The sequence below is a fragment of the Oryctolagus cuniculus genome, chromosome 14 (assembly GCF_964237555.1).
Source record: "Oryctolagus cuniculus chromosome 14, mOryCun1.1, whole genome shotgun sequence".
Classification (NCBI taxonomy): Eukaryota; Metazoa; Chordata; class Mammalia; order Lagomorpha; family Leporidae; genus Oryctolagus; species Oryctolagus cuniculus.
The window spans coordinates 70,772,892-70,796,600 of NC_091445.1; the positions used below are offsets into that span (position 1 = coordinate 70,772,892).

General features: G+C 35.8%; 1 protein-coding gene and 1 pseudogene across 3 annotated transcripts in view; both read right to left on the minus strand.

Moving 5' to 3' along the window:
- HCN1 (hyperpolarization activated cyclic nucleotide gated potassium channel 1) overlaps positions 1-23,709 on the minus strand; it is a 413,751-nt gene that overhangs the window by 204,913 nt on the left and 185,129 nt on the right.
- LOC103349656 (proline-rich nuclear receptor coactivator 2-like) overlaps positions 13,624-23,709 on the minus strand; it is a 66,262-nt pseudogene continuing 56,176 nt past the window's right edge.

A 23,709-nucleotide genomic window follows, 5' to 3' on the forward strand; every position in this document is an offset into this window, starting at 1 on the left:
ATTTTAATAACCTGGTAAACCTCTGGCCTTTTACATATGTGTGTGTGTTACATATATATATGTTACTTAACATATATATATAATATATATACATATATATTACAATACATATATATATTACAATACATATATATACAATACATATATATACAATACATATATATATATATAACATATATATATATATGTTAAGTAACACATTGAGTAAAATGGGTGGAGGAGTACATCCACTGAAAACTCTCACAAGTTTGAGCATGTGAGAGCTAGCTGGAGAGATTTCATTTACATGAAGGCCTGTCCGTCTTCAAAGAGAGAAAGGATGGACATGTCAGAACTGGTGGTTTGTTTCGGAACTGAGACTCTCAAATGAGAAGGAAGGAGAGAGGTCACTCCATAACTTCTGGAAAATGCCTGAAATGCACATAAAACTCTCAACAAAGGCCAGAATTTTTTTTAAAAGGCCCATAAATACATTACAGTAAGTTTTTTAACTCGGATGTGATTCTATTCAATGCCATTATCACACCCAATTGTTCCCTTTAAGGGAACTTGCCCTTGATTTTTTAAAAATTGTTTTCAGAGGCAATACACTATTAAAAAATTACACATTTGGTCTAGAGATAGCACTTACATTACAGGTAGCAATATGCCAGGTAAATTGTATTTCTATATATTCAGAATACTCAAATCTGGTAGTTTTAATATTCTAATGATTAAGTGAAGGCATGGAGTTGAATAATATCTACAATTTACAAAATTGGGTTAATGACAAGAAAAGAATTAATCATCACTGCTATACTGCCGGACTAGGAACCAAGAGTTCAGTCAGAGATACATGAAGGCATGAGTTACAATAGGGATCATGGTGGTTTTGACCTCTCCCATTAGGAGTCCAGCAAAAGAATAACTGAAACCATGCAACAGCAGAAGATAAATTAACAATGACTACTGCTTATCACTCATGAACACCAACAATGATATAAGTATGTTGTATTTCTGTGAGACAAATGAGAGATTTAAAGAGTTTCTATCTCAACTATCACGTTAATATAATTTTATACCTAGGTGTGATTCTGGTTAACGTGTGTTTTGTTTGTATGTTTTAATGATTCACTCAGACTAAGAAGCCACTAGATGCAGAACTAAGGAACAGAGTAGGATCAGACCTGAGAAAGAGTTTGATTACTGGTTGAAAGAGTTTGAGGAGGAATGAAGACTTCTTTCATCTGTAACTGAAAATTGTGGCTTGAATAGTGACTAGATGACAGATAAATGGGAACAAACATGAACTCCAACACACCAGCTAAATTAGAGAAAATAATATTGTTTTTTAAAGGAATTAAGATTGAAATAAGGATGTTCTTAGAGAAGCAATTCACAAACAGATCGACTTTTCTATCTTGTTCCTTGCCATGTATAAGTGATCCATTTCCTTTTTTGCAACATTCTTTTCTTCCGTCATGCAAATGCAATAAATCAAGAATGCATGGCTTTGTCATATCAAGGTATGAATTTATCCTTGTCTGTTACCAACTGTAATTTTAAATATTTTACTCAAAAACCGTTTTCTCATTTATAAAATGGGGATTATAAATTTTCTACTTTTGGGGGATTGTATTGAGGATTAGTATAGATCCTTTAAAAAGTATATAGACATTTCATAGGTGCTCAAAATGATATTGGTTAAACGTGCCATTAATGTGTTTGATTTTATTAGTCCATATGTTCCTTCATGTGTTATCATTTATCTGATGAACTCTGACTACACTATAATCAAGAACTTGGAAAAGACAAAAAATCAGGACAAAAGTAAGTCATAAATTGAAGAGTTTCTGGAATTGCTTATTTCCCATGAGATGCAACGTCAGGAATTCAAAGAAAAGTAGGTTCACAAAGACTAGCAGCACTAAATGATAGGGAAATGGGCTTCATTCCCTACCCCACAACTTGAACCTGCCCAATTTGGTCAACTGACCTAGATGCAGATCCTCAATGGATGTAAAAGATCCTTTTGTAGATACCAATACTCTATGCAACTCTGTACAACTTTAAGAAACTGCCACACTTAAGCTGTTGGCATTGTTGAGAAATAACAAAAGAATAAATATCAAAAAGACTTTCCACAGCAAAATAAGTGAGGATTCATTATTAAGTAAAACATGGTTCAGAACTTTCAAAGAAATTTCAGAGTCTCAGTCAACCTCGTGGAACCAGAATTTCTGGAGGTTGCCTTTTAACCACCAGCTCCCACCATTGTGTTCTTCGGCAAACTATACTTTTAAAATATTTTTATTCATTTATTTTACTGACAAATAAGAATTGTATATGATTAGGGAGTGCAATGTGATGCTTTGACATATTTATACATAGTAGAATGATTCAAGTTAATTATCATATTAATCAACCCACCAACTAACAATTATTTTTGTGATAAGGACATTAAATATATATTCATTTTAGCCACTTTAAGCTGTGTTAAATATATCAATGAAATTATCTAAATTCTCACTTTCAACTTTGCATTGTTCATAATAACCAATGTGTGAAAGCAACCTGAGTGCTCATGGACAGATGAGTGGATAAGGAAATGTGGTGGGCCCCGGCGCTGTGGCGTAGTGGGTAAATCTGCTGCCTGCATTGCTGGCATTCCCTATGGGTGCCAGGTTCGAATACCAGGGGCTTCACTTCTGATCCAGCTCCCTGTTAATGTGCCTGGGAAAGCACTGAATGGCCCAAGTCCTTGGGCCCCTGCACCTACGTGGGAGACCTGGAAGAAGACTTGGCTCCTGGCTTCAGATTAGATGGAAGACTTGTCTCTCCTTTTGTCTCTGCATCTGCTTCTGCCTCTGCCTCTCTGTAATTCTGTCTTTCAAAAAAAAAAAAAATAAATAAATATTTTTGGAAAAAAATAAATGCGGTATAAATACAGAGTGAAACAGCATATTATAGCTTTTAAAAGTGAAAAATCTACAGAATAAACTTTAACCATTATTGCAGCATGTAAAATTTCCCTTCACTAAGTCATGGCTATACTTAAGCTACTAGCTATACCTATTTACTTAAACATCTTTAGATATTTTGTATAGTTTAGACATTAATGTTTATATGGCAGAAACTCGTGGGTGCATAAAATAACCTTTCTTTCTTAAAGTAACTTTATTTTGATGATATCAGAAATGCAACTAGCTATAAATTACATTTTTTAGGCTTCTTGCAGATTATATTAAATAATGGAATTTAAACAGATGTACTACATTTAATTGTGGCTTAAGGGAAAGCCCCTTGTAAGGGATAAGTAAAGAAAGAGGTCTCTTTTTGCCCTTCTTCCTTCTCCCTACAGTGAAGATATGATGGTGAGCCCTGCAGTTTAATAGTTGATGTAATGTAACTTTGATAATGGATGCCAGAAACTAAGATTGGAGGAACAGAGACAAAGAATTGGCTTTAGTCCCTGGTGAAAACAGAACTGCCACTTAACCTCTGGATTTTGGTTATCTTAGGTCTCTGATAATACCAACTCCACCTGATCCTGATACAGAGCTTATAGTTTCATATGTTACTACTTTTATTTATTTATTTATTTCACAAAAAGAAGATTAAAAAGTGTTCAAAGTCACGGTGAATGTCAATATTTGGTGCAGAAGTAAGTATTGATTCTGTGCCTGGCCAAGAAATCTCTAGGAAGAAAAGCTGCTCAGAATGCCTGAACACCTGTGGTATATAGGGCACAGGTGGCAATTTGGCAACTGTTAAGTCTGGTCTTTTGAATTATGGCCAAAACTAAATTTGGATAAACTCATTATCCATACATATGTCCTAATTTCATGACAGAAATCCATTAGATGTAATTTTCTGCTTAGCTACTCTGTGTTATCACTTAATGCATTTGCTAATAAGGAGAGAAAACAGTTCCAGGAGAATATCCAAAATCTACTGATTAAAGTTTTTATTATAATGAAGGTTCTAAAGGAATTAGTTTGTTTCAAGTAAGTGATGACATGGTGTCATATAAACATCTTTTGTGCATGCCTGATTCCAGTTATTTCTACTAAACATATGATTCTCATTGATGTTATATTGTGAATAAAAGTGTGTTCCTTTCCTCTCCTCATCACCTCCATTCCTCTGATTTTCTCCTCATGTCTGGGTACACAATTACAAATTTCAGGAAATCCCCTAAAAATACTGGTGATAGTACAGAAAACAATCACAAAGTGAAATTTTCATCTCATTAGAAATGAAAACTAAACAAGAAAATATTCAATTGTATTCAAGTCCTCACAAGTAACTTCCTTTTTAAATGTCTAATTAATTTATTTGTATTTATTTGAAACACAAAGAGACAGAGACAGATACAGAGATATAACTCATCCACTAGATGACTACACAAATAACTACAACATCCAGGGCTGGTACAGGCTGAAGCCAGGAACCTGGAACTTAATTCAGGTTTCTCATGTGGGTGACAGGGACAAAACCACTTGAGCTATCACCGGCCACCTCCCAGACTGTGTATTAGCAGGAAGCTAGAACTGGAGACAGTGTTGGGACTCAAATCAGGCACTCTGATATGGTATGCAGGTGTCCTACATGGTATCTCAACTGCTGCATCAAAAGCCTGATCCCTCTAAATTCCCAACAGCTTGTGCAGCATTCATATTTAATCTAAACCAGACATCCAATGGGGCCTTAGATAAGGGACTGATTTCCAATTAATCCTTTTAGAAAAACACTTTTTTCTTTTTCCCATAGAAGAGTCAAACATTACTCTGAGGGAAGTCAGCAGAACATGCACTATGGTTTTCAACTTTGCATATCAGGAAAGATCCAAGATGTCAAAATCCAGTGTTCTTAAGGCATTAAGCTATATTCTCAGCAGAATACAGAAGATGGAGAGCATGAGTAGATCTTGTCAGTAGTGATAATTCTATGCAATTAGAATCAAGCTTACGAAATATGCCCCCTACAGTGAGATCAGCCAAGCCGTCCACAGTTTTGGTTAAGTGATAATAAAAATAGCCATCATTTTTATTATTTACCATATTGAGTTATATACTATTATATTCCTTTTTTTTTTTTTTTTTTTTTTTTTTTTGACAGGCAGAGTGGACAGTGAGAGAGAGAGACAGAGAGAAAGGTCTTCCTTTTGCCGTTGGTTCACCCTCCAATGGCCGCCGCGGCCGGCGCGCTGCTGCCAGCGCACCGCGCTGATCCGATGGCAGGAGCCAGGAGCCAGGTGCTTTTCCTGGTCTCCCATGGGGTGCAGGGCCCAAGCACCTGGGCCATCCTCCACTGCACTCCCTGGCCACAGCAGAGGGCTGGCCTGGAAGAGGGGCAACCAGGACAGAATCTGGCGCCCCGACCGGGACTAGAACCCGGTGTGCCGGCGCCGCTAGGCGGAGGATTAGCCTAGTGAGCCGCGGCGCCGGCCTTATTATATTCCTTTTTAAGTTAGAAAATGACACTTAAAGAATTTGAGCAAATATACTCAAGATTTCAAATACTATGAAATGCATCTAAAGTTCAAACTCACATGCTCTGACTCCAGAGATCATATTATAAACTAGTACAGGGAGTCAGAAGGCTTCACAGAACATTATTTGTGCATTAACATTCTGAACACCTCTCTACCTAATATCAAACAAATTAAAACAGAACTATGGGCCGGTGCCGTTTGCTCAATAGGCTAATCCTCCGCCTTGCGGCGCCGGCACACCGGGTTCTAATCCTGGTCGGGGCGCCGGATTCTGTCCCGGTTGCCCCTCTTCCAGGCCAGCTCTCTGCTATGGCCCGGGAGTGCAGTGGAGGATGGCCCAAGTGCTTGGGCCCTGCACCCACATGGGAGACCAGGAGAAGCTCCTGGCTCCTGGCTTCGGATCAGCGCGGTGCACCGGCCGCGGCGGCCATTGGAGGGTGAACCAATGGCAAAAGGAAGACCTTTCTCTCTGTCTCTCTCTTTCACTGTCCACTCTGCCTGTCAAAGATAAAATTAAAAAAAAAAACAAAAAAAACAGAAATATGACTGCATTAAACACATTGAGCCCTTACAGTGTATTCAACAGTAATTTTGGTATCTGAAAAATAATTGTGATTAACACACACAAACTGAAAATCTACTATGTAATATCAGATAGCTATTTAGGAATTTTATAATGGTAAGCATATATTTCCCCACACTCTGCATTTCATGACTTTATTGTCTAGTGTCTCAAGGTTTTTAAAAATATTTCTTTTTCAATATCAAATACATTTTAAGAACAGCACAGTACATTTAAAAAGTCAATAAAATGATGTGAATTATGTAAAATCAGCTTCATTTATTTTCTGGTAAGAAAAATGTATGTTGGCCTAACCAATTTTTATATATCTAGGCTATTTTAAATTTATAAGACATATTCTATCAGCACTTAGCATTAGTGGATCATTCACAAACATAATCTATTTTCACAATGACTTTTCAAAGATATGTGCATTACTTATTTATGACTTTTTATTTATCCTGAATAAATAGACAAAATAATGCTATTTCTTGCTTCAATTTCTTTGGCTTATGTATTTTTAAATTTTAAAATAATGAAAGAATATTATTAACACATTACAAACAACAAGGTTTGGAGGCGTGGCCTGGGAAAGCAGTAGAGGATGGCTCAAGTCCTTGGGCCCCTGCACCCACATAGGAGACCAGGAATGGAAAACATTCTCTCTCTCTCTCTCTCTGTGTCTGTCTCTCTCTCACTGTCTGTAACTCTACCTCTCAAATAAAAAAATAAAATCTAAAAAATAAAAATAAAAACAACAAGGTTTAAAAAAGAAAGCAGTAAAACAGAGTTCTATTAATTCTTTCAGGTGAGTAAGGATGTCTAGAAAGGTAAATAAAATCAAATTAGCATATTCAGCCAAGTTTTTAGAAAATTAAAGACTGACACCAGAAAATGTGGGAAAATTTATCCTGGAAGTCAGGCAATGTGTCTCTGCCTTTCAAATTAATAAAAATTCATTATATATATATGTATATATGTGTGTATATATATATATATATGTGGATAAATGTATACGGGACCCACCACCACAGTCTCTAATATTCCATATTCAAAGTTGGCTCAAATTTAATGTTTCAGTGGGGCCCTTCCTGAGCACCTAGATCCTTACTGCAAACTTCCTTTTTCTAACACTTGTCTAACAACCTGCTCTGCTCTGGTGATCCTCACATTCTGCTTTGAATTTTATTTACATATAATTTTTGATTCTTTAACATTATGCGATTTACTTTTATAAATTTTAGTTTATTAATTTTTTAGATTTATTTTATTTATTTGAAAGAGTTACAGAGAGAGGTACAGACAGAGAGAGAGGTCTTCCATCTGCTGGTTCATTCCCCAGATGGCCTCAAAGGATGGAGCTGCACTGATCTGAAGCCAGGAGCCAGGAGCTTCTGGGTCTCCCACGTGGGTGCAGGGGCCCAATGACTTGGGCCATCTTCTACTGCTTTCCCAGGCTGCAGCAGAGAGCTGGATCAGAAGAGGAGCAGCTGGGACTAGAACCTGCACCCATATAGGATGCCGGCGCTTCAGGCCAGGGCTTTAACCCCCTGTGCCACAGTGCCAGCTCCATATGTGATTTACTTTTATAATATTATTCCTGTGTGTTCCTCTGCTGAAATATAAACTTGACAAAAGTGGGAAACTTTTTTCTATTTTTCATTGATGGATCACAAATAAACACTGAAAAGTATTTAGTAGTAGCTGGAGAATCTTTTGTTAAAAGCCTAAACTTGGTATTGAGGAAAAATATACAAAAATATTTAAAATTTTCATTTCTAGAAATCAATAACAAAAAAAGAAGAAGGGCTCTTTGTATTCTGTTGTAATACAACTATAATCACATAAGTCAATTGTAATTTTATTGAATTCTGTATAATATTAACTTAGAAAGTGTATGTTATTTGCATATTTCATAAAAATATATTGAAATGCCTTCAAGAGATACTAGAGCTCATAAAAAGCAATCGCCGAAACATGTTGTAATTATCTTCACATTGGAAAAAATGGAAGTGATTCAAAAACTACAAAGGTGTCAGTCCTGCTGAAAAATGTATGGTAAATCATAGAACATTAGGGAAAGTAAATGAGTCTGCATAACTATTTGATAAGTGGTATCAGAGCTACTGCTATTCCTCAATCCTTTCCTAGATGTGATTTTTTAAATTTTTAATTTAATATATGATTTAATACCAAGTGTTATGTCCACAATTCTGTTAAAAAAAAAAAACAAAACAGAAAGCACATGACTCCACAGGTTACCTCAAGGGCATCACAGTTTATGTTATAAATTCAGTCCCTAAAGCCTTTCTTAAACAAGGCTTGTATAAAAGTTACTGAATGCCAGCTACAAGTCATAGCACATGTTGGTCTCTAAATATTACACGGTATATTGGGAAAGACTGTCATGAACCTCACTGACTCTGAGATGGGAAAGTCAACCCTTTCTAGTTGACCTGACTTTCACAAAAACAAAATTCGCTAGCAGTGGGCTTCATGAAAAGCAAGATACTACGCTAGAATTACATCGTTGAGTAGGACTTCCATGGCAGAGAAGAAGATGAATAACATAAGTTGTAGAAATGTGAAGTCTCATGCCATTCTTGAGAAGAAATTATAGTTTGGTGCGCTTGGAAGCCAGGAGATGCAAGAAAAATATAAGCATTGGATCTTAAAAGACAGCTCAGGGTAAAAAGTCTTAACATTCATCCACTAGCATCCTTAGAGATAACAGAGATATCAATTGTGGATAACCTCTGAAGGCATTCAACAAGAAAAAAAAATTCCAAGAAAATGTGTTTTCCTGATAATAAGCAGTGTGACAAGTACACAGCAAGCACAGGTCCAGAGTATACTCCAAATTTTAGAAAACTAAATTCTAAATTCTGCTAAATAAAGAAAAGAAATTCTTCAAACCTAGTATGTTAATAGGTTATTTCTAACATTTATCTCTTTATAATCTAATTTTATTGTTGTTGCTGCTCTTTACACAGGGGGTGGGAGTGGAGATAGAGAGAGAAAACTTCCACCACTGATTCACTCCCCAAATGCCTGCTGGCCAGGCCAAAGCTGGGAGCCAATAAATCCATTCAAGTCTCTCATTTGGGTGGCAAAGACCCAATCACTTAAGGCATCATTTGAGGCTTACTGTGGTTTATATTAGCAGGAAACAGGATTTGAACTCAGTTACTCCAATGTGGGATGTCATCCTATTATATACAATAAAAACATGCCACTGTTGGTATTTTTTACTCAGTGTCAACTAACATACACATGTACACATAAAACAATTACATATTGAATAAACCATTTATAATTTTGAAACACATTAAAGATTCAGGAATTATATTTTTATTATAATTTTATAGTATGTACATTATATAAAACAGTTAACATTAATAAACATTTTCCCTTGAAAAGTTCATTCCCACTGGGAAACCTGCGCTATGGATAGGGTCAATAATACTGGCATCATGCTCACCTGGTGAAATTGAGGAGTCTTGATAATTTCAAAGAGGCTAATCTCATATTTTAATAGTAATGTATTGCAGCTAAGACATCTTGTATAAACCCAGCCCTAACCAGACTTCAGAGCTGATAACAAGCAGAAAATTGTGCTATTATTTGGTGGGATTTTAAAGTGCAAAGAATTAGTAGTTCAGATAAGCCGGCGCCGCGGCTCCTTGGCTAATCCTCCGCCTTATGGCGCCGGCACACGGGGTTCTAGTCCAGGTCGGGGCGCCAGATTCTGTCCCGGTTGCCCCTCGTCCAGCCAGCTCTCTGCTGTGGCCAGGTAGTGCAGTGGAGGATGGCCCAAGTACTTGGGCCCTGCACCCCATGGGAGACCAGGAGAAGCACCTGGCTCCTGCCATCGGATCAGCGCAGTGCGCCGGCCGTGGCGGCCATTGGAGGGTGAACCAACGGCAAAGGAAGACCTTTCTCCCTGTCTCTCTCACTGTCCACTCTGCCTGTCAAAAAAAAAAAAAATTAATAGTTCAGATAAAACAAAATTATTGATGGATTCATTTGGAATAACTTGCAAAGATTCTGTAAACCAAATTGAAATTATAAAAATTTATTTTTAAAGATAAAATAGTTTATGAAATATTGTTATATGCTGTTTATAGAATAGAAATGAACAATAATCATAACATACCACATAGACACATGAGGAAAGGACTTTTTTATTAGTTGAGTGAATATAAGAATTATTATATTATCAACTTTTATCTGCTTGTTACAGTGTAGATGAAATAATCTGTAATTCATCTTTAAAATGGGATTTATCTGTATAAAAATAATTTATTTTATCTTTGCACATAATTTTGCCAAGTGATTAAGGCTACACAGCATGCACAATCATTAAGAAATCCTAAAATTACTGTCCTGGGCATACTACTCTTTTTACTCTGTTTTTTTTTTTTTTTTTTTTTTTTTTTTTTTTTTTTTGACAGGCAGAGTGGACAGTGAGAGAGAGAGACAGAGAGAAAGGTCTTCCTTTTTTACATTGGTTCACGCCGCAATGGCCACTGCAGCCAGCGCATTGCGCTGATCTGAAGCCAGGAGCCATGTGCTTCTTACTGCTCTCCCATGCGGGTGAAGGGCCCAAGGACTTGGGCCATCCTCCACTGCAATCCCGGGCCACAGCAGAGAGCTGGACTGGAAGAGGAGCAACTGGGACAGAATCCGGCACCCAACCAGGACTAGAATGTCAGAGTACGTATATCATTGAAAAATAAGAATATCTATTGATAATGTTCTGAGCTAACTCACACTTTTGCTTGGTAATTCTCAGGAAGGGGTGGTATAATTTTCTCCCCAATTTATTAAAATTCCTAATGACCCTTTTTCTGGAATTTAACAAAATTCACATCAATAAAGTTGACACTATGCTTTTGACAATTTTTTTTAATTACCTCACTCTCCACCCTAATAGCCAGTGTAACATAAAAGCAAGTGCTGCCAAAGCAAGTAAAATATCATGTATTGATGATGAGTAATATTTGACAACGTTTGGTAAGAATGCCCAAACTTGAATAGGTGGCAGCTATAATGACTGAGTGCCAGCAGAAGCAAAATGATGTTCAAATATGATTTTCTGTAGGACAGTATCTACTTTTAGAGAGAAAATATCCTAAATAATCCTGATTTCACCATTTTATACTCAAATCTAATTTTCTAAACAGTGCAAAACCATCTGGAGTCAAGTTTACATCGGTTCCATTTTGTATTTCTATTTGTGAGTGGGTGTGAAGGGATAACAATTTAATCACCCCTCCATGCTCTTTTTCTGTCATAATTTTCCAAAATATTAATCTCCATCAGAAAAGTCACAATGCTATTTTAGAAATTGCTACTTTTTTTCACTGAGTCCTTTACATGGAAAGAATGAGGATTTGCCTTTTCTAGGAGAAAGAAGGAAGTTGAAATATATTAGAGATTATTTCTCTCTTGAGAGAATTTGAGCCATGGCTTCTGAACTTTAAAACTGTTAAGGCAGATCAGTTTTCCGATGAATCGCTGCAATATTTACTGATATATTCAATGTTCCCATTTTCTTTCTGTGCCCACTTCATTGTCCAGCATGCACCTTGGCATGTGCACATCTCCATTTGAAGACCACAAATCTAGAAATGAGAAAGAATTGGTGGTCTAGATTTAAACTCTTAAAGGAAAAATCCCGAAGCCTACTTTTCATTTCTCTCTCTCTCTTTTTTTTTCACTCCCATCCCATATCCAAACTCTGGAGGGGCTGACTTTTTTTTTTTTTTCTTATTTCTTGAAAACCCGGTGTTGGGAGAAGAGCAACAGTGAGAGCAAAAGAGAAAGAGAGAGAAAGATCTCCAATCCACTTGTTCACTCTCCAAATGTCCACACCATCAGAGGCTGGCCAGGACGAACCCTGGAGCCAGGTACCCCCATGTGGGTGGCAGGGACAGGACTCCCTGAGCCACTACCTGCTGTTTCAGGGTGTGTGCTTTAACAGGAAGCTGGAATAGAGTAGAGATGAAGGTTGAGCCCAGCACTCAGCTACAGAACGCAAGCATCTCAGATGTCTCAACTACTACGTCAAATGTCACACCTCGGAGATGCTTTCATTAGATGCTTCTTTCACCACCACTTCCACAAACATTCTGACCCAGACTAGTCCCGTCTCTCACAGTGACCCAATTGCCTGACTTATTTACACAAACACCAGTCCTCACGATTTAAGTCATATCACACCATTCTGCTTCACAAAACCCTGAGATGATTACCCAACTCAAGTTAGAATTCCGTCTTCACATTGATGAAAAATCACATGTGTCTACTCAACACTCGGAATGTCACATGTCAGAACTGAGATGTTCAAAAAGTATGAAGAGCACACTATATTTCAAAGACTTAGGGTAAAAAAAAGTCTAAAACACTCTGCTAATAATCTATTTATCACCATTGAAAATATGATATCTTGCATTTAATGGAGTAAAAATTAATAGTTAATTTTATCTGTTTTTATGCAGATAATGAACATTAAAACTATTTATTTTTCTCTTGGAAAATACTATTCGGAGTGTCCAGAGAGAGTTTCTTCTCTGACCCCATCTTCTACTGCACTCTCCATATCTGAATAGGTGCTGGCCGCATGACTGCCTTGCTCTGCCTTCATTCAGCATACCAGGCTCACATCCATTTAGACTTCTATCCATCCAAGAATAAAATGAAATTCCACTTAATGTAAAGCTGGAGAACAGTGGGCCAATTAGCCACCAATTTTTATTAAGCACAACGTCACACATTTTTCTAACCACTGGGATTATCATGATTAACACAAGAGACAGATGCTAAGTCCCTAAAGGATATGCATTCTATTTGGCACTTGCTACAAACCCTGTCAAATGCAAATTTTAAAATTCCCATGCATTGCACATAATTGATTAAATGTCTAAAAACTCTTCAATTAAACAGTTGACTAATGAAATAAAAATGTAACAAATTTGCTCCTTAAAATATTATTACCACATGAGTAAGGATGGACAATTCAAAGGGGCTCAGCAAAAATCAGTCTCTTTCCCTCATCTCTCTCACATATAAAAATTTAACTCAATTTTATCTCCATAATATTTATCACATTTATCTTTATATGAGATTCTTCTCCAGTACTGTTAACTTGTTTATCTCCTTTACCCCCAAATAGATACAGGTCTACTATAGTTTATCATGGCACATGGTAAACACTTAATATATGTTTATTAAATGAAAACATGAAGAAAATGTCAAATATATTTAAAAAGCTATTACTTTAAGTGTTCTGAGGAAAATTATAATTGAATGCAGAATCTGACTTTTTGAAAGATTAAATCATGTGAATTTTTAAAATTATTTTCCTGTTTAATTTTTTAATTATTCTGAATGTTAAGCCAAGTGGGTATAATTTTTTAAATTCTGTCTGTTACAGAAAACACTTGTAAAACACTTCTTACAGAAAATAACATGACAATAAATTAATGAGAAAATGATATTTAAAGGACTATTAAATGTTAATACATTATAATTTAATGCATACATACAAGCATTTTATGTAATACATAGTTTAAACCTTTAATTAACTTATGAATAAATTATAATTTAAGCAATAAAACATGATATAAAGGAATACATTTGGAGAAGCATTATAAACACTAGGACATTTAACAGCAAGTTAAGCCATTGCTTGGGACACCAGAATCCTGGATGGGCACAGTCCTGGCTTCTCCACTCCTGATCCCGCTCCCTGCCAAGTTTCTGGGAAAGCAGCAGCAGATGACCCAAGTTCACTTGGGAGACATAGATGGAGTTTCTGGCTCCTGGCTTAGGCCTGGTCCAGTCCCAGCTATTGAGCCCATCTGTGTCTCCCTCTATCTCTGTACCTCTGCTTTTCAAATAAATAAATAAATCTCTTTTCTGGGGCAAGAGGATGATTTATTTTTATTTTCATGCTTCAAAATCATATTATACATATGAGGTACTATATAAAGTTGCCTTTAGGCTATACAAATATTTGACTTGGGCTTTAATTCATCTGCTACATCTAGAGAAATAAAACTTGATCACTCCGCTTATGACCATGAAACAAACATGGAAATATATAAAAGAAGGCATTAACAGCTGGCATTTTTAAATTGATATACAGTGTAACTGGCTTGCCTTTCAAGTTGGTAAAACATGTTGTCAAGATATTATATACAAGTAATGCCTTTTTTATATAAGTGCTTCCATGGATTATTTAGTCATGACTCACATAAACAAAACTCCACTAGTAACATATATTTAAATGTATTTGTATCAGAGATCATAAGAACTGGAAAAACCAAAGTGAGTCTTCAAGATCAGAGGAATCTCTTAGTAGTTCATCTTTGGGCTTGATTAGGAAAAAAAAAATCTCCACTGCATTTCACATCACACCTCTTAAAAATAAGAAGAGTTTTAATTGCTTAAGGCTTTTAAACTTATAAAGTTCATTACACACTAAGATTTCATTTGAAATATAGTTTATATCCAAATCAATCATTACATACACTGGCACATTAGCACAGAATCAGACTTTAAAAACAAAGTATTTCAGACTTTTAAAATTAGGCCAAATAAAAAAACTTCATGGTCTTCCATTCAGCAAACTCATACCAAACACTCTTCATAGGATAAAGGCCAAGAAAACTTTACATATGCTGCAAGATTACATGTATTTACATAGCTCTTTCTTCCCTAGATACTTAAAATATTCACTTAACACAATTTCCCACTTTAAGCAAGAGGCCAGATTACTGTCACAATGCTGTGCTACAAAAACATATTTGAAAGCTATTGAGTGACCATCAAATATTCTTTCTATAAAAATGGTTTTGGTGCATCTGTTGGCAGATATCTCTCTAACAGTAGTTAAGAGAGCTGTTAGGGTATATGGTGCCTCATTCTAACCCTTCAGCACCCTTTCCACATTCACCACTGCACTTTACTAAAGTGTAACTTATTAAGAAAAATTCTCATTTCTTTTGGTAGTGCATTAAGTTGTTGACATATTAAGGGTTTGAATGTTTCTGGAACATAGGCTTCCAAAGGTTCAACTACTCTTCATCTTTGTATGTCTTAGGTGATGATTAATCTGATTCACTGACTTTAAACAAATCAGTCTACTGATGTATGAATGCTAATATTCACTACTTTTCCCCAAGAGACAGTAGAAAACTTATTTTCTTGGCCTTCGCAAAATCTAAAAATGGAATGGGAATCCAATCTTGAATGGTTTCACTTCAAAGTTACTCAGTCGAGAACACTTGCTGGCAAGCACAATTATTTTGTTTAAGTTGCACTGATACTACCATTACATGACAGTGCACACAACAAAATAAATGAGATGGTGTCTGACTGAAGTATTTAGTTTTACACAAATAGATTAAATTCCCTAGTCAAATTTGTTTCAGACCAATTTAAACGTTAGCACTTTCTCTTATTTTATACCTGTAATTTAAGCAAGGTTTTAAGTTGAAATTTCACTATTTCTTTATCTGAAAGATAAAGGAAACAGGGACCTAGTGAGTTGGTGGTTTAGGAAGAACACTTGATGAAGATGGCTCACTGATTTTGGCTCAAGTATTGTTCTGATTAGCTTGTAGCTTACAGTGTTAGCTAGGATTTGACACGTTAGAGTTCCAGTTTTGATTATTTGAAAAATTTTTGTTCTTCCTCCCATTTTGCATAGCCTGCCACACAGCTGCTGACAAGTTGTAACCATGTCATATTTCTTTTTTCTTATGAATAGTCTTCAACTGAGAATTCTGATCCCTGGTCTTTTGTTTAAGCTGTTGTTGGTTCCTACTAATGTTTCTAGATTGAATTCTAGATTGAGGGGGTGGAATGTTACATTTCTCTGCACCAGCCCTCTTCAGCTTCTTTGCCACCTTTCAGTCTGCTTCACAGATTGCAAGATTCCCACCATCTGTCCTCTTCCTTGCTGACAAAGCCAAGGTAACTGGTATTGCTTTCTGACCTATCCTGTCTTTTTGTCTCAATACAGAAATTTTCATAGGCCCATCTGTTGAGTTCAGGCTAGAAGCTGAAACAAATATCTGTGTCTTCAAGTACACAAATGTGAGAGAAGTCACAGTGACTCAGCTCAGAACTATAGCAGCCACTGTCTCTCAACATAGAAGCCTCCCCGCCTTTCTAGGTAGAGGAGGCTCAGATCAAACAAAGCAGATAAACATGACTAGCTAGCCCCTAACCACCTTGGCGTCTCCAACCCGACGTCTACCTCCTTCCTCTACCTATAAATAAATTTTTAATCAACAACAAAAACAAACCGCAAATTCATAGGAAAAATTTACTATAACCATAGTTTTACAAGGTTACTTCAAAGAATTCATAAAATGGAATTAAATAAAAAGTTCACCTTGATGTAAAATTTTTTTGAAATTCATGCATAGTTGTTTACATAACATGCATTTTCCATGGATTGGGTTGTAGATTCCTACCATGTATTGAAAGTTTAATAAACAAAAAAAAGCAAATATAATAAATACTTATAGAGTATTAAGACAGATACTGAAGTACTGAAAACAGCATTAACATTGTTATATACATGTTTTTAGATACAACTCAACTGTTAAAAATCAATAAATGAGTAAGATAATGGATAGACTCAAACATTTAAGCATTTAGTTTTTCTTTCATATGTGAGAATTTTTTGTAAGCTAACCAAATACTTGATGAAATATTAGTTATCCAGTGAATAAATAAGGAAGGTGTATGTGGATTAGAACAACACTGTTTTGCAACTATTAGTGAAAAAAAAGGATTTAGGCAGTGACTGCCAACATCAAAAAGAGAGAAACATTATATTCCTCTTGATGGAAGCATATCACCATCATCTTTATTTCAGTCCTGCCAAAAACTCAAACCTGAATCCCACTACCAGTTTACAAGAAATATAGGGAAAATAGAACATTTTGAAATTGGCAAACTGTAGACCTTGAGAAACTCTGAAAGCAAATGAGTTGATTTGTTGAACAAATAGCAAGCAAAACAGAGAGAGAAAAAGAGACAGAATGGAGATAGTGAGCCAGAGATTGGTTTTAGATCTATGTTTAAACTAAAATGTATGTAAGAGTCACGTTATTTAATTCTGATTAGGAAAAAAAACTAATTTTTTAAGAAAGGAAGAGGAAACGCAAAATTTGAGCACTTAATATTTGATGAAAATAAGAACATATTCTTAATTAGTTCATGCATGGCAATAATTTTCATTTTTAATTATTATATTATCAAACATTTAATAATTAATTAGAATTTTATTTGGGATTAAGTTCATAATCAGATGGGGAGGGGAGTTAGTTAAGAATTTCCAAGTGTTAAAAACTATTAAAACTATATCAGAGTAAAGTTAATTATATCATTCTTTCTGTTTCTTGACACATTTCAAAACTTCCAAAATAAAAGTTTTTAAAAATCAATGCATAGATAGTTAGCTAAAAATTAGAAAACACCAATTAGAAAAGTATATGTGTAAAATTTATTATGTTATTATGTATTTCATATGCAGACACGTGTGTAAATATATACATTCTTTAAGGTTAAAGAAAAATCATAATAATATTTTAATTTTTATCAATCCATCAGAATATTTATTGAGCACCTATTAGAAATAAGTAATAATGGAGCCAGCACTGTGGCACAGAAGGTTATAAAGCCATGGCCAGCAGAGCCAGCAATGCATATGGGCACCAATTCATGTCCCTGCTGCTCTACTTCTGATCCAGCTCCCTGCTGATGTCCTGGGGAAAACTGCCCAAGTCCTTGGACCCCTGCACCCAAGTGGGAGACCCAGATGAGGTTCCTGGCTCCTGGCTATGCTCTGGCTCAGCTTTAGTTGTTACGGCCATTTGGGGAGTGAAAGAGCGAGTAGAAGATCTCTCTGTCTGTATTTCTCTCTTTCTGTAACTCTTTCAAGTAAATACATAAATCTTAAAAAAAGAAGTAATATTAGCAAATCAAACTTGTTTAAATATGTTATTATTGCCTAATAAAAGTATCATTGGTATCACTATATCTTGTAAATTAAAATATAAATAATTCAAGGTATAATCTCACTTGTCTTCTTAGTAACAGATGATATAGTTTATGCAGCGGAATGAGATAAGATTGTCATTTATTAAGTAGGTCACATAAATAGTAACTGTAATTCAGAATAAAAATTAAATTTTTTATTACAGATTATACTTAAGTATCTGAAAAACATAGGTAACATAATTATCACTTTTTGTGTTAAGATCTAAAAAAACATTTTGGAAATAATTTTATTGTCATGTTTTAAGTGTATGTGTTCTTAAAACAACTTATATGTTTTGCTTCCAGGAATCTATAAGCAACTCTATTTTCCTATCTGTCAACTTAGTTATAGATACCAGTTATCAGATATCCATATCAGCCAAAGAAAAACAAAATCTATCTTAAATTTAATCTTTAAAATTTCTTTAACAAGAATGTAACACCATCAAAATATTAAAAATAATTGAGTATATTATTGCTTGTATCTCTGCATTTTCAGTTATTTTTTAAATAAAACAGAGAATAAATGCAGCCAACACAAATGCAAGATATGTTTCATCAATAAAAAAGGAAATCACCAAACAAATATAAATTTTAAATGCCTTATTTTATGCTATTATTTTATTTCCACCTTTATTTAATAGTTGAAAGACTTTAAAGCCTTTCCTCCGGGACAAGTTGTTTGACTAAAAGCACAGCTCTCCACAGAGATTTGTGTTTTATTACTACATCAATTACTATTCTTTCCGTTCATTTAATATTAATCTTAATTATTATCATAGAAGCTCATCAAGAATAGAAAATCCTTATTAGCTCTAAATCAACACCTGTAAAATATTTAAAACAGAAAGTGTTCTGCATTTAGCAGTTTCAGAAGAACAAGCTAATGGTGAGATTTCTTCATGAAAAGAAACATTCCCATGATCACCATCAACAATAGAGACACTGCCGAAATCAGAATTCAAAGCGATCAATAGCCCGGAGACAATGGAACAGGATAAAAGAGCATTTTGTAGATGGTGTGTTTCACAGGAGTCAATTAGAACATGAGTTATGCCATAAAGCTTTCTTTTAATAGATTACAGCCATTAGCATGTTTTATATAATTAAAGAAATGAAGTTGGACATCTAGATTTCATATTAACACAAACCATATTGAAGTGAACAATTGCTAGCTTATGTGGTGCTCTATGCTTTCTGCCCTTTTCCTTCACTTTCCATCTTGCCTATTTAATGGAGAGGAACACGTCCAAGTTCCAATTCATCACTGCTACACACAGCTTCCCTGTGATGCTGCCACTGGCACCAGCACCCTCCATCTGGCCCTAGTCTGAGCATGGTTTCCTCTACAACTGTTGCCAGTCTGTTGCCATGGCAGCAACTAAGAGGGCTAGGACAGAATGGGAAAGGAAAGAAGGAAAGCACACTCCATTTCCGTGCTCCTTGTTGAGATTCTGAAATGGTTCCAAGGTTCTACTGAAAATGCAATGGGGGGAAAAGAGCTTTAAAAAGATATCCATGTTATAGAAACACCTTCTCAAAAGGGAAATAAATGTTTGTTAGTGAGAAGCATTCAAGCCGGAAAACTGAGAATTACGGAGCACTCTCACATGGTCAGAAGGTGACACATGGATTACATGATTATCAAGGGATGAAAGTGATAAGGAGCAGATTTAGTCCTTTATTTATGGAAAATTAGAAAAGACAAATTGTAAGAGAAATTGTTAAATCAGTGTTTAGACATTCTTCGTCACTAAAAATCACACACTGATTCCTCAAATAACTACACCAATATTTGAATAAAAAATAAAAGTAATTATTTTCTGGCTACTTTATTATAATTCCATGTTAAAATAACCATTACTAATATTTAATTCCTCGTTTCAAATGACATAAACTCTCGCTTTTACAGGAAAATGTCCTACCAGAATTTCACCAAAAATTTACCTTAATTCTATGGATACTAAACATTGTTAGAAGCACAAACACACATTCTGAACACTGTCAGAAGTATATATCATGAACCAAAGCTTTAAAATCCCAAAGGTCAATGAAAATCAATGAATTCTAATCTTAGCTTAAAAGAGCCCTACAGTGAAAGCTCTCAGAAGTAGAAGTATTGGTGACTCTTAAGGTTTGCATGATGATTACTGAGCTGGACTTGTCCCTTGGAAGTTCATCTTGTCATTCTCCAGCCTTCAAGTAGGACTACAGGAAAATCCCAGACAAAAACTGCTGTGTCCTACTTTTGAAAGCCATAGGGAGTCAGATTACATCTCCTGTCTTTCGATCAAGACTATTCTCTACGTTCATAATTTTCATCTGTAGATATCGTAAATGACAGAAAATAGCTCTCCAAATTTTCCACAAATATTCAGAATGATTTCTGATTTTGTACTCATATTTTCTGGGGAAAATTAGAGAAAGACAAGGGTTGTGATCTACTAGCAATAATGACCCTGAAAGCTTCAAAAACACAGAGCAGCCTCAATGAAAATAAAATGATATTTTCAAGCATCTTCATTCAAGATTAGACTTTATTCCATAGAAAATCTGGAATTTAATATCCATGTGAATGTTAGTCATAAAAATGGTTGGTTTTAAGGTATGATGAGTAAATTTGAGAGATTCATAGAATGTGAGTAGAATACACTGCAGTATTTAAATTGAGAAACAATGAGAAAAACCAAAAATCTTTTCATGACTCCAGTGGTTTAGCTTCCAGATTGAAGCTTTGTGAAAATCAACAAGGTAAAGCTGGTGAAAAAAATATTTTTATCAACATTCTCATTTGCCATAATTTTATTTACCCTAACATTCAGTCTACTTTTTAAAAAATACCACTATTCAGGTATTTTTGAGAATTGCTCAGTTGTTTGCTAACTCCTACCCTGCCGGAGGTATTTGGGTATATAGATACTTTCAGTATCTATAAATATGATTAACAAATATACTTTCTTCTTTGAGCCTTACAGATGACTGCTTTAATGCTAGTATTTGACTCATTTTCTCCTGAATTGTAACTATGAGAAATCCTCCAACAAATACTATTAGTAAGATCATTATATAATAAATATTTCAGAGGTGAAAGGAACAGAAGAGATTTGGTTGTGCCAGGGAGTGAAACACATTTAGACTATATGAGTTACACTGAGCTGTACGTCATAGGTGTACTGAATGACCAAATTCAATTACACATGTTCGCAGGCTTGGGAAGACAGAAAAAAAAATACAAAAAGCACTTGAACAGCCAGAAGATTCCAGCTCTCCCCACACTTTAAGCCTAGGCTGCAGGCTGAGTATAAACTGCATTGTTCAGGTTCCCCCTTTTAAGTTTCCATTGCAGAATCATCTCAGTGGATGACCTGCATTTCCAGGATTTAAAGACTGGGCTTCATCTAAAATGATTCCAAATTGCAAGTCAGTGATTTCAATTTGCATTCAACTAAATGAAAATGACATATTCTAATATGAAGGAAAAATTGGCTGCATTACAGCTATTGACAGCTCCAGTATACTGCTGCTATGGTGATTTTTCAAAGTTTTTTTTTTTTTTTCCCACTATAATGAAATACACTTTAGAATCTAAAAAAAAAAATACAATCTTTGAAATACACTTTAGAATCTAAAACACAGAATCCCGGAATACATTTTGTTGTCGGATAGAACATTGCCCTTAGGACTCAACAAGGCCTGAGCTAAACACCCCCAGGCCTTATAGCAAAGCTGCATTTTGATTCTTGAATTGTCACACAACCTTCTAATCAATAATCCATAGTTCATAAGTAGAAGAATTATCTTGGGTTGTGGATATAAAAATTACCTTGTCCCAAATGGAATATCACCCTTTGTGGATTGATTAAGAAACATGAATTTTACCAACTCTCTTGCATCTGCCATTATTTTGGGAGATGACCATAGTACTTGAATAGGAAGATGTAAGTAATCTTCAAGAGACTATTGTCTTCCAGCAAAATCATAGGAGTTGATAGTGAGATGAAAAATCTGCAGTAGGTGTTTCAGGAGCACCACTGGAGGAGTGACTAAGAATGCATACATAGTAAGAACAGTAATACTTCAGTAAATCATCAAAAAAGAAACATGCAATCATAGGAAGTGATGTGCTTCTCAATTAGAGGCATATACACATGACATATGAATTGAATTGAGTGTTGAGGAAACATACTGTTATGTGATTAGTGTATAATCTCAGGAGGGCAGGGCCCTTTTTCATGAGATTTCCTTCTTTTTTTATTTGAAAGACATACCAAAATATGTTTGAAGGATTATATGTGACAGGGGATTCCAATACAATACCATCAAGGTGGCATGTACCAATGCCATCTCACTAGTCCAAGAGATCAATTTCAGTTCACAATTGATCACACTGATAGGTTTAAGAGTCAAAGGGATCACACAAAAAAGACTAGTGTCTGCAGGCCGGCGCCATGGCTCAATAGGCTAATCCTCTGCCTTGCGGCGCTGGCACACTGGGTTCTAGTCCCGGTCAGGGCACTGGATTCTGTCCTGGTTGCCCCTCTTCCAGGCCAGCTCTCTGCTATGGCCTGGGAGTGCAGTGGAGAATGGCCCAAGTCCTTGGGACCTGCACCCGCATGGGAGACCAGGAGAGGCAACTGACTCCTGGCTTCGGATCAGCGTGATGCGCCGGTCGCAGCACGCCAGCCACAGCGGCCATTGGAGGGTGAACCAACGGCAAAAGGAAGACCTTTCTCTCTGTCTCTCTCTCTCACTCTCCACTCTGCCTGTCCAAAAAAAAAACAAAAACAAAAAAAAAAAAAAAACCCACTAGTGTCTGCTAATACTAACTGATAGAATAAAAAAGGGAGAGAACGGTCCAACATGGGAAGCAGGATACACAGTAGACTCACAGAATGGCAGATGTCCTAAATAGCACTCTGGCCTCAGAATCAGCCCTGAAGGCATTTGGATCTGGCTGAAGAGCCCATGAGAGTATTTTAGGCATGGAAAGCCAGGACACTCTGGAAAAAAAAAAAAAAAAAAAAAAAAAAAAACAAAAAAAAAAACCACACACCTAAATGAAAGATCTCTGAGAGTGAGATCCCAGTGGAAAGAACAGGGCCATCAAAGAAGGTGGTACCTTTCTCTGAAGGGAGGAGAGAACTTCCACTTTGACTATGATCTTGGCTAAATAAGATAGAAATCGGTGAACTCAAAAGGCTTCCATAGCCTTGGCAACTCATGACTAGAGCCTAAGGAGATTACTGACGCTATAAACAAGAGTGTCAAATTGTTAAGTCAACAACAGGTGTCACTGTGTACTTACTCCTCATGTGGGATATGTCCTTAATGTGTTGTCCAATGTGAAGTAATGCTATAACTAGTACTGAAACAGTATTTTACACTTTGTGTTTCTGTGTGGGTGCAAACTGATGAAATCTTTACTTAATATATACTAAATCGATCTTCTGTATATAAAGATAATTGAAAATGAATCTTGATGTGAATGGAATGGGAGAGGGAACAGAAGATGGGAGGGGTGCGAGTGGGAGGGAAGTTATGGGGGAGGAAAGCCATTGTAATCCATAAACTGTACTTTGGAAATTTATATTTACTAAATAAAAGTTAA